The sequence below is a fragment of the Prionailurus bengalensis genome, chromosome D4, assembly GCF_016509475.1.
Source record: "Prionailurus bengalensis isolate Pbe53 chromosome D4, Fcat_Pben_1.1_paternal_pri, whole genome shotgun sequence".
Taxonomy (NCBI): Eukaryota; Metazoa; Chordata; class Mammalia; order Carnivora; family Felidae; genus Prionailurus; species Prionailurus bengalensis.
Window position 1 is genome coordinate 80,543,802 of NC_057359.1, and position 11,617 is coordinate 80,555,418.

At 43.1% G+C, this 11,617-nt stretch overlaps 1 long non-coding RNA gene across 2 annotated transcripts; it reads left to right on the plus strand.

Moving 5' to 3' along the window:
• Positions 1 to 99: 99 nt before the first annotated feature.
• On the plus strand, positions 100 to 4,227 carry LOC122474532. 2 transcript variants are annotated; one of them, XR_006294931.1, is made up of 3 exons: positions 100 to 340; positions 534 to 719; positions 3,995 to 4,227. It is a non-coding gene; the product is annotated as an uncharacterized LOC122474532 (long non-coding RNA). The 2 variants fall into 2 exon arrangements; XR_006294930.1 differs by having other exon boundaries at positions 534 to 707.
• Positions 4,228 to 11,617: the final 7,390 nt, after the last annotated feature.

An 11,617-nucleotide genomic window follows, 5' to 3' on the forward strand; every position in this document is an offset into this window, starting at 1 on the left:
AGAGGGTGGCCGGGGCCTGGCTTCCCTAGCCACGCCCCTTCCTCAGCCCTTCCCTCTGGACTTGTCGCGCCGCCGCCGAGGCCCGCCCCACTGACCGTGGCGCCTGAAGGGGCGGAGGAAAGCGCTTCCGCGCAAGCGCATTCGCGTGCTGTCGCCTTCTAGAGAAGTTACTGCGCAGGTTCGCGTGGAACCTACGGAGAGACCAGTAGGTCTTGGAGGGCTAGGTTTGTCACTTTTCTGGACTTTTTACAATTTTTAATGCCACCGACTACTACTTACTGGACGCATGTGGTACACCGGCCACAATGCTAACCATACAATTACAGCGTTCACTCAACGTGTATGTATTGAACGATTCCTACGTAGCAAGTGAGCACTTTGGGTCCCTAACCAGGTCCCAGGTACCTATCCCCATTTTATCGATGGCGAAACTGAGGTTCACGTTGATCAAGTCACTGGTCCCAAGATCATGCGACTAGAACGTGGGCGCTTCCTGTTCTGTTTCACCTTTGTCTTTTTAACCTCTCTTTTAGGATTCCTTTGATGGGAGCAGAGAAATTGTTACCACATTTTCCACAATTTGACCACCGCTTCCCACCCTCCAACTTGGTCTGCTATTCTCCCCTTCCCAGAAAGTTTAGCGCACTTGGCAAGGCCGCGTTATGACTTTCGTGGAACCGCGACACATTGGCCTTGCGTTTGTGGAGGTGGGTAGATAGGTAGGTAGGTAGATAACATATACATATGTATATTTATGTACAAACATGCATATTCTTATATAGCTCACATTTTACAACTAAATTGGTATACAGATGAATGTTGTACAGCAAAACATTTTCTTTGACCTACAAGTTCATCTTTTTTTCACCCTGACTTTTAAAAGCACTTAAAACATTTTTGTGGGCACCGTGCCTGTTGTAGCTAATGGATAAGACTGCCCTGTCTCAGTCACCCAAAATGAAGTTCAAGCTCTCTCTAGACACCGAAGAGCTTTCATAAGCTATCTTTGCTACAGACAAGTGAGATTTCTTTGGGAAAGTGCATGACAGGTTACAAACCTCTTATTTTCAGAAAGACCTGTGTGCGAATACCTCATTTTCATCTTACGAATGGCCCACCATTGGGCATGTCACTTGATTTCTCAGATCCTCAATCTTTTCTGCAAAATAAGGATAATGATGCCTATCACACATGGGTCCTTTTGAAAATTAAGTGAGGTAATATGTACAAAATGCTTGACATATAAATATTTAATACATAGGAATATTGGAATCTCTTCTAGCCCTGTAGGTCTATGCTTCTATTCCTATATTCTTTTTTTCCCCTGTATTCTTTAACTCCAATAAGTATAGTTTGTTTGCGGTCACAATTTAACATCTCTGAAATCAAGAAATTCGCCTATGCCAAGTAAATATGAAAGCTGTGGACGAATTGCCTTTACTTGTCCAACTGTGAGCTTAGGTCTGGCTAGAGAGTTTCTATATATCCAATTGTCACCTGAATTGAAAACTTCATGTATAGCAAATGGTTAGGAAATGCTTCTGGAGTAAATGATTGCTCAGAGGCAGGGGAATGAAAGAGATGACCTTGAAAAAAATAATACCTAGGTTTCCATGTGCCATGCAGTGTTCTAAGCAGTTTCCTTGTATTGATGATTTGAGTTGGCAACCAAATTATAAGGTAGAGAGGACCATCATCCCCATTTTATTTATATTTTAGTTTTTTATTTTTATTTTTTGTCTCCCATTTTAAAGATAAGAAAACTGAGATCCAGAGAAGTAGAGTAACTTGCCTGAAGCCACAACTAGGAAGTGACAGACCCAGGACTTGAATCCAGACAGCCTGGCTCCCAAGTCCATTCTCTGCCTCTCCTCCCCGTCTTGGCCCCTGGGGGAATTTGCGTGCAGTCCCTCTGTGAAGTAGGAACTGACCTAGGAATCATGTGTACTTTCTTATTTAATCCCTGCAACATCCCCATGAAGTCAGTACTATATTCACCCCATCTTATGAATGATAAAACTATGTGTCATACAGGTCAGAAACTATAAAATACATAAATATTGGTAGCGCTGGGACTTGAACTCAGGCACATATAACTTCAGAGCACCCATTCCTAAGCCCCGTTCTAGACTTCATGCCTTATTTCCACTTGTTAGCAGCTTAAGTGTAGATTCCTTTTATTTTTTTAATGTTTATTTAATTTTGAAGGAGAGAGAGAGCATGAGTGGGGGAGGGTTGGGGGGGGGAGAGATTGAGAGAGAGAGAGAGAGAGAGAGAGAAAGAGAATCCAAAGCAGTCTCCAGGCTCTGGATTGTCAGCACAGAGCCTGACACAGGTTCGAACTCAGGTGAGAACATGACCTGAGCCAGTGGGCCCCATTAAGTATAGATTTCTAATTGTTACTTAAGTCTGTGTGGAAGAGGTTACCCTGGATGCAACATTGAAGAGAAACATTGTTGTGAATGTAATGTGTCTATTACATGCTAAGCAATACAATTAAAGATTATAGATATTGTCAATTCTTGTAATAAATCACAATTTTCAAAGGAGAGGTGTATGTGACCAACTGCAGCATAATTGGAACTGTCCATTGGATGCCTGTCTATTAGGGTTCCTAGTTAATTTTTTTCTTTAAGGCTGCTTATATGAAAAGAGATATATACACAAAATATTGGTTACAGCACTGTTTGTAAAAGACTAGAGACAAACCATCACTAGAGAGCTGTTATAATAAATTTTTTAATGTTTTTATTTATTTTTGAGACAGAGAGAGAGCATGAGTGGGGAGGGGCAGAGAGAGAGGGAGACACAGAATCCGAAGCAGGCTCCAGGCTCCGAGCTGTCAGCACAAAGCCCGACGCGGGGCTTGAACTCACAGACTGTGAGATCATGACCTGAGCCGAAGTCAGACGTTCAACCGACTAAGTCACCCAGGCGCCCCTAATAGATTTTAATACATCCATATTGTGTAATATATGCAGCAATTAAAAGACTGAGGCACATAGTATGTCCTGATATGGAACTATCTTTAAGGAATACTTCAAGTGAAAAAAATAAGAAAAGCAAATAGTATGCCAACATTCGTTAAACTATAAAAGAAAGGGGAGAGGCACCTGGGTGGCTGAGTCGGTTAAGATTCCTGGCTCTTGGTTTTGGCTTAGGTCGCGATCTCATGAACCATGAGGTGGAGCTCCACATGGGGCTCCATGCTGACAGTGCAGAGCCTGCTTGGGATTCTCTCTCTCTCTCTCTCTCTCTCTCTCTCTCTCTCTCTCTCTGTGTGGCTCACCCACTCACACTTGCTCTCTCTCTCTCCCTCTCTCTCAAAATAAATGAATGGACACCTTTTTTTTAAGGGAGGGGGAAATATATATATGTTTGTGTAAATGGACATTGAGAGGGATTTTTCCTACTGTCCTGAAACTGCTGCTGAGGCCCAAATCTAAAAATCAAAAAGTACATAAGGTACCCACCACCAGTTACTGGAACTAGCTGTCTTCCAGGAGGACATTTAAAGAGCCATTGGTTGGAGAAACCAGCCCTTCCACCAAGCCCTATCTCCACTCCAATAAGCCCCACCCATTCTCCATGCCCTTCCCTTCTCCCCACAGATAAACCATCACCACTAATCAGTGGAAAGAATAGAGAGTTGACAGGGGAGTCAGCCTTTGGGAGAGTGGTGTTCTGGAAAGAGACGTATCCCTTCCTGTCTCTCCATGGGGGGATTATATCCCTTCCTAGAAGCAAGGGAACAGGGCTCCAAAGGAATCACTAGTGAAGACTAGGTGTGCCTATAGGAAGAGGAGACCGGCAACTCCCCAGTAGCTATTTGAGCATCAGACTTACTGATATGCTCTATGCTGTTGCATCTCTGGCAAAGGAAAACACACGAGAGAGACCACATGGCAAGGGGCTTTGGATGGTATGGTGGAGGGCTGTAGATGGGGAGGGACTGAAACTGTCCCAGCAACCCATACATACCTTGACTTTTCAGTCCTAGATTGGAGCGTGGCAAAGAGATGTTCATCATCGGCATGTGGTGTAGATGACACAAGCTGGCGGTCAGCTGGAAGATAAAGCAAATGTACAAGGGGCTACCCATTCCTAGGGAGAGAGAATTGGGATCACTCCAGGTACTGATTCTTTGTCATATCTACCCATTCTTGTTTCATTTCTCCCTGTTTATATTTTTATAGTTTTTTTTAATAAAAATCGATGTTTTCCTAGTCTTTATCTTTCTCCAGAGCCTAAAAATTTGAAGTTATTTTCAGATCTATCTATTGTGTTTATTTAAACCAAATTAGTTCATCTTCTAATTGGTTTTATAGGCTTAATTACATTGGTTAATTTTGCTCATGCATTTTAGAATTTTTGTTCCTAGTCTTAGGTTATATATTTTTTCCCTCTCTCTCTGTCTCTCTCTGTCTGTCTGTCTGTCTGTCTCTCTCCACTCATCCCGTTTTGTCCAGTGGTTTTGGAGTTGCCATAAATCTAGAACCAGATACTAAAATTTTGGTGTTCTAGTTCCTGGATGATATTGAAGACATAGCAAAACCAAAACAATCTGTACTCTGAATTTTATTTAAGAACCTAAATTTTAAGTGCATTTTTAAGTGTAGTTGGTTAATCTCCAGTGATACATAATTCAATTAACTAAAAACAAACAAATAAAAAATACTACATCAACCAAAAAAGAAATAGCAATTGATGTACTTAAAAATTTAGCAGATTGACAGAGAAGTCATAATCAAGCGCATGAGAGTTTTTAGTCTCTGGATATGAAAAAGGATTCGATGCAAATTCATGATACAAAAGAAGAAAATAATGCATAAATCTAAGGATGAGTACATGATATACTCAATTGGAAAAGAAATGTTTTGACCATTAAAATAGTCCCCCCTCCAACGTAGCCATGGATCTTATACCAGTCCCCCCAAACTGTAACCCTCTGGCATCACAGTTTATTACAGCATGACTTCTCTTAACAACCACAGCAGAATTACATAAGGTGAAAAGTATACTTAAATTCCTCAGGAAAGCTCCACACTAGAGACTGTTTATTGTTTCTTAGTTTTCCTCTGGTGTCAGATCTGATGGCCATCTCTTTGGCTGACCACCAAAAGAAGTGAGTGGTTTAGATTTAGAGGCCATGTTACATGAAAAAAATGTGCATCTCTCTTTTTTTTAAAAAATGTTTATTTTTGACAGACACAGAGAGAGAGAGAGAGAGAGAGAGAGAGAACATGAGTGGGGGAGGGGCAGAGAGAGAGGGAGACACAGAATCCAAAGCAGGCTCCAGGCTCCGAGCTATCAGCACAGAGCTCGATGTGGGGCTGAAACCCATGAACCATGAGATCATGACCTGAGCTGAAGTCTGACACTCAACCAGCTGAACCACCCAGGCACCCCTAAAAAATGTGCATCTTTCAACTTTAGAATCACACTTACTATGGCAAATGACCACACCATGAGATCTATAGGATAAACTGAAATCTACTAAGAAAATAGCAGATTTGGCTCTTTTATCACATGCAAAATGTATGATTTTCTTTATTGCTCTGTTGACCTTTTACATTTAGTTGAAATAACGTAGGTTAAAAGCATGTGTGATGTGACACAAGTGTATCAAACTGATGGTGACTGTCACCATGGTACAAATATGGCAGGTGCTGTCAAGAACTGAGATTTTACCTTAGTTGCAAGCTAATAATTTAGCCTAATGCAGTTTCCTGGATAGAAGCAGAAGACGCAAAAAGACGCAAAACCTCTGGGTCAGAGACAAAGGACTGTAATATTCACAACAGTTCATGCAACACATACATCAACACTTTTGCCTCAGTTCTTGGCTGTCTGAACACACAATATGTCACAGGAAGGGAACTCTGAGCTTAGGGAAACCAAATCTTTCCTAGTGGAGAGTGAGCATTTCTGTCCTTTACTCTGAAGGGAAACTATTTCTATTTTCGAAGGCTCTTTGGTATATAAACATCCTTGAAAAAATAGTCTGGGAGGGACACCTGGGTGACTCAGTCCGTTAAGCGTCCGACTTTGGCTCGGGTCATGGTCTCACGGCCCTGTGTCCGGTTCTGTGCTGACAGCTCAGAGCCCGGAGCCTGCTTCGGATTCTGTGTCTCCTTTTCTCTCTGTTCCTCCTGTGCTCTCTCTCTCTCAAAAATAAATAAAGATTAAAAAAAGAAAAGAAAAAAATAGTCTGGGACAAATGATAGTCCTTGTGCTCACAAAGTGTGCGGAAACAACCAGAGACCCATGGAGGGTCGGCTTCCAATGGGGGCAAGATTTCATTGTGTTGTACAATATTTGGTGAGTGAGTAGTATGCTGCGGATGAAAGAATATGGTTTTAAGAAGCATGGTGACTGTAGCTCCATTTCTAGCAAACATTTTATTAGTTACCTGACATTAGTCAAATTACTTCTCAGATCCTAAACTACAAAATGGAATAATAAATGTACCCCAATGGAATTGTTGTCTAGGTCAACTGAGAAAGTGTAACTGAAAGTACCAGGCACAGTTATCTAGAATATTCCAAGCATCCAACAGATGCTCTATCCTTCTATCTTTCCCTTATTCACTGATTCCCTCATACATGTGAATCAGGTGCCAGAGCCTTACACCCCTCCTCGAAATCGGGAAGCAACTTCTTGGGCCCCTACCTGTGTTAGTTAGGATACATGGGTTCAGATGCTGTAACTATGGGACCGAAAAATGATAGAGGCTTTCACAAGGTAGAAGTTTACTCCTCTCTCACATAAAAGTTTGGATAGGTAGTCTAGGGGTGACATGGCAGGTTTCAGGTGGCAATTTTTAAGCTCTTCCTTGGTTATTGCACTGCTACCCCCAAAACATAGCTTCCACCATCATGTCCCATTCCAGCCAGTAGAGGAGAGAAAAAGAAGTGGATAGAAAGTGCCTTCTCTTTCACGTATGACACAGAAGTTGTGCTCATCACTTCTACTCACATGGCATTGATGAGTCACGTGGCCACACCTAAATGCAAGGGACATTGGGAAATCTAGTCTTTATTCTGGGGAGGACTATTATTAATAGAGGGAGAGGGACGCCTAGGTGGCGCAGTCGGTTAAGCGTCCGACTTCAGCCAGGTCACGATCTCGCGGTCCGTGAGTTCGAGCCCCGCGTCAGGCTCTGGGCTGATGGCTCAGAGCCTGGAGCCTGTTTCCGATTCTGTGTCTCCCTCTCTCTCTGCCCCTCCCCCGTTCATGCTCTGTCTCTCTCTGTCCCAAAATAAATAAAAAACGTTGAAAAAAAAAATAGAGGGAGAAAAGAACAGATACCGAGAAACCACTAGCCATTTCTGCCACACTGCCCTTTGCCTAAGAGGGGGCAGGCAATAGCGCTCGAAGGCCTGAGGAAGTTGGAGTTCTACTCTGAAGCCACCAAGATAAGGATTGGAACTAGCAGCAGACCATGAAACTCTCCCACCAGTGTAATTCCCTCAGGCTACGCCATGTGGGCTCTCTGAGGGACTCTGAGTAAATAGCATCCTGATTACTTTGCCTGAGTTCTGAACAGGTTGGGGAAGAAAACAAAAAGATCGCCTTTACTAGTGATAAGAAACCAGGCTGGCAAAGAAGCTTTCAGAGCTGGTAGCTGAAGGGCACCACTAATAATGAATCCCAGACCTGGGCTGCAAAGACTAGGACAGCTCCCACTGCTAAAGGGGGGCAGAGCCCCAGGAGCGGCTCCCTCCCCGTAAGAAGGACAATGTTGAATAGGCACGACCGGGTGTTTTCAAATTTATCAAAAGAGCCGTCCCTCATCTACGCAGGAATGGATAAAGCAGGGAGAGGAAGCAGGAAATGAGGTTAGAAAAAAAACCCTTCCCAATTGAAACCCAGACTGGAGAAAAGGGGTTCCCCTCTACCGTCTATGGTGAACAAAGAGCGAGGCTTAGAAACAGCGGAAGAAGCAACCATAACAGAACCAACAACTACAAGAAGGACCCAAACTGACAGGTCAGAAATTACCCAACACCATAATTGGATTTGAGCGCCAGCCTGGCCTCTTAGGAGCTGTGTGCCTTTGGATAAGCTCCATGAGGTCTCTAATTCTTCATTTCCTTGCCTCCAAAATGAGGAAATCGTAGTATCTAATTCCTCTGGTGGTTGTGAAGAGAAAATGAGGTAAAGCATGCCAAGCTCTTAGCAGAGTGCCTGGTATGAAGAAGCCCACGGGAAACAGTAGCTGCACTTACATTTCTGAGGGCCCATCAATAGCTCCTGAAGCAGTCTCTCCATGTCTGTTGGGAAAGAAAAACACCTTTATCTGCTGTCACAGCATTCAACTGAGATCAGAAGAGTTTCTGCAGAATAATAAAAGTAATTGGGAGAGGGAAAGACAAGGGGACAAATGGGAGAACAAGACTCCTGTAGGTTGAGCTGATCAGAGAGACTGGCTGGAATAGGGTCCAGGGCAAAGGGTTGGGCCTTCCCTTTTCCGTTACTGCTGTGCCGCCCCAAACACACACATTTTGGGAAGGGGTTGAGAGGGGATAGGGCCCACATATTTGAACCTCCCTGGCATACTGTGAGGTCTAATTAGGTGGTCTCTGACCCTGTCAATTCCCTCCTTAAACACTCCCTCCCCCCCCCCCCAAACCCTCACATAGCAGTTAATGTTTTAAGTTTTTTTTAATGGATGGTACTTCTGTTTAAAACTTTAAAGTCTGCTGGATAAGGGAATCTGAGGTTTCAGAAGTTCTGTGTTCTCTTCCCAAGAAAGCTATGAGAGCCACTATGAGAGTCAAGCTATGAGAGGCTGCCAGGTGATCACACATCACAGTTAACAGGGCATTCGCTCGTCAGTGATTCACTCTTCAGTGACTAATGATTGTACTTGGACTTGAGCTCCTCTCTCCTCCTGTCTATTGGAGCCCCTCAGGGCCCCCATCCTGTTTTTCTGCTCAGCCTCGAATATTGGCAGACCAGAAAGGGTCCATGGACGCCTTTTGAGCCAAGCCTCCATTATGCAAAGGGAAAACAGAGATCTGAGATGTTAACTGACTTGGTCAGCAGTTGCTTAGCAAGCCAGTTTAGACCTATGATGAAAAACCAGACTTTGGATTCCTAATCTATTGCTTTTCTAACACTTAAATTCCAACTCTGTAGCCTATTAGCTTTTAGATTTGGGCAAGCTTTTGAATCTCTCTGGGCCTTAGTTTCCTCATCTGTAAAATAGGTATATGGTACCCCATATTGGATTGTTGTGAAGCTTAGGAATATATCTAAAATCCCTCTCCACTATAACCTGCCCCCCTTATTCCCATCCTTCTTGGGTGGCCACGATGTCAGGTCCCTCCTGGAGGAGATCCCTGCAGACTCCAAGCTTAAATCTGGGCACTGCCGCTGATTTCCCTGGGAGAAGAGGGACTAGCACCTCAGTATAGGTGAGGACTTAGTTATTTTAGAATCCCCAAAACACAGCATCTGTCACACAAATGAAACTTTTGAGAGCAGATAGACATAATTTTAATGAACTGTTAGGCTTAAAAGTCTTCATCTCTCATTCTTTGGTCTTGCTAAAGATCCTTTTCTTCTCCAGATATTGGAGAGAAAACAGGGAAAAGGGAATGTGAAGGAAAAATTCTTTCTTGCCTTCGAATGTATTCTGGGTTTTACAGGTTTAATGTCTGACCTCCCTCACTGTGAACTAAGGAGGAAAGGTACATTTGTGTTACTGCTTTATACCTGATACAAGATGTAAAACAGAATGTATGTACAAGATGTAAAAACAGAAACAACAAATGATCTGTTTCATCGATAAATGAATACAGGGCAGCTGGGCTTCCCTAAGTGAAGAGTGCCTTCAAACAGTCTCTGGATTTTTTTTTTCAAGTTTATTTTATTATTTGATGCCTTCAAACAATCTCTGTTTGTTTTTTAAGCATATTTAGTTTTGGGAGAGAGAGAGGTAGGGGAGGGGCACAGAGAGAGGGAGAGAGAGAGAATTCCCAAACAGTCTCTGCATTCTCAGCCTGGAGCTGGACGCGGGGCTTGAACCCAGGAATAGCGAGATAATGACCTGAGCTGACTGAAGTCAAGAGTCAGATGCTTTACCCACTGAGCCACCCAGGTGCCTCCAAACAGTCTCTTTTAGGACAATAGCTGGAGTTGCTGGTTTTCAAATCTATTAGGACAACTACTTCCTGCTTCCGGGATTCCTACATCTATTCTGGTACTGAAATGAAAAAGCTGGCAGAACGGAGCATTTCAGACATGCTCCACAAGAGGGTGTAACAGGCCCATGCCAGGCCAGCTCCCCAGTCAGAACTCCTGGGCTTTGGTCAGTGGTCCCAGTTGTGTTGCACAGATCTGGTTTGGCAGTTGTATGTCCGTGGGCCTCTGTTTTAGTTCCTCTCTTTTCTGAACTCAGGAGGAAGTGCAGAAGCTTTGAGAGTCAAGTGTACTTGGATTAAAATCCTGGCTTTGTCTGTCATTTGTGGAGACGTTGGCCAATGAGTTAGCATCCTGAGCTATTGTATTAGTGATCGGTAACTTCTTCCCAAGGCTGGGGAATCACTGAAAAATAGACTCTTGGTGCAAGAAGGGACCTTCAAGATTGGCCAGTAGAATCCCCACATTTCACATATGGGGAAACTGAGGCCCAGGCTAGACCAGAACCCAAGACTCTGAACACTTGAGCCTATGCTTTCCATGCTATACCCAGCTTCCCCCTTCAAAAACACATCAAGCATTACAGCATTCATCAATGAACAAATGAATGAAAGGTAAACAACCCCTTGACTAACAAGTCTGCGCCTTTGTAGAGCAAGGGCTGTGGATCCAGACAGAAGCATGGAGTGGAGTGCTACATCCATCTCAGCTTCAGTGGTGACTAACTTGAGCAAGTTACTTGCCCTTTGGTACCTCACTTTCCTCATTGCAGCAGGGAAGAGGGGAAATAATTGGGGATAATGATAATACCTACCTCAAAGGTATTGTGAGGATTCAGTGAGTTCACACATTAAGTGCTCAGCTCAGTGCCTGGCACCTAGTAGGCAATGGGGCAGTGTCAGTTCTTATCATCTAAGCCATGTAACCTTTCTGAGCCTCAGTGTTCTCATCTGTAGCATGAGGTTTTATATAATGTTGTGAGGAGGATTAAGTGGTTGAATCTTTCCTTGCCTCTTTTAGCTTCTGATGGTGGCTGTCAATCCTTGCTCTTGCTTGGCTTCAAGGTACATTGTTCCGATCTCCGCTTCTGTCATCAGCCACATGGCATTTTTCTGCTGGTGTTTCTGTGTCCCTTGTCTCTGCTTATAAGTACACAGTTCATATTGGATGAAGGGCCTCTCTTGCTCCAGCATGACCTCATCTTAATTGCATCTGCGAAGACTCTATTTCCAAATTAGGTCAAATTCACAGGTACTAAGGGTTAGGACTATTTCAACATACCTGATGTGGGACACAATTCAAGCCACAATGCCCATTAAAAGATTTTCAAAAAACTCTGAAATTTTACGAGTTCTTCCAATTTATTAATAGTATTTATAATTTATGTATAAGTTAACATAATTACAATTAATTTTATTTTGTTGGTCTGTATAAATTAATGTTATTTATTATAAATATTATATAAATT